Below are 1058 nucleotides of genomic sequence, written 5' to 3' on the forward strand. Positions count from 1 at the left end.
TGTTTCATATGTCGAAATAGTTTATTTGGCGAAAGGGGACGTTTGCTAGAATTTCAGAGCAAATAACACAAAGAGGATGTGGATCTTTATGGTCACCATTCCACGTTAATCCAAATTTTACATAGTCAATATCATATTTTCTTATTACTTTTCGTCGATTTGACAACTAAAAATTTGCTGACTCATTTTCATCAATTTTTCTTTTATTATTCACATCAACTGCAGTGGAACCTTTTTGAGACTCCATTTCAGCTACTTCCTTTTTACTGGTTTCCTTATCAACCACTCATCCATTCCTAGGCTAAATTTTACAGAACCCTTATTATTTACATAACACGGAAATTATTAAATTAAAAATATTTTATTTGTGATAACTAACAACCAACAACTAACTTTGTGATAACTTAATGTGCCAGTCATTTTAACCTACGACAGAGTGCAGAAACATACTGAGCACGCCGCGCCAAGTTGCAACGAGATCGTTCAATCAAGCACATTTTCACCTATTTGCTTACTTGCTTACCTTTCATAAATTATGTGCAACAAAGAAGGGCAACTGTTATCGACAACCAATTAAAATTAACGTGACATAAATCAGTGTAATGTAAAACCAGACAGAACTAGTGATTCTCCGGTTAACGGTAACTGAATCAAAGCTTAATTAATCACAGCCAACAATTTTCGATGAGTAATACTCTCTTAACGAACGTATAGACTACTCCCGTACTTTAATATTTTACACGACCCACCCAGAAACTGCTCGCGACCCACTGGTTGGTCGCGACCTACACTTTGAAAACCACTAGTTTAAACATTATTTTAGACATGTGATACGCGATATGGCATATCAAATTTTTTAAAATTTCAATGTTTTCAATATTTAGCAATAACAGTAGCAGCAATAACAGATCATAGCTGAACAGATAATGAAATTGTCCTAGTTATAGGCCTAATTATAGTTAAACGCAGTGAAGCATATAAGCGGTCCAATCAAACAAACTGTTAAAATTCAAGTAAATAAAAAGGGAACACACCAAATTCAGTGAACCTGCCGGTGT

Source organism: Trichinella spiralis (assembly GCF_000181795.1).
Source record: "Trichinella spiralis strain ISS 195 chromosome Unknown Scfld1557, whole genome shotgun sequence".
NCBI classification, from domain to species: Eukaryota; Metazoa; Nematoda; class Enoplea; order Trichinellida; family Trichinellidae; genus Trichinella; species Trichinella spiralis.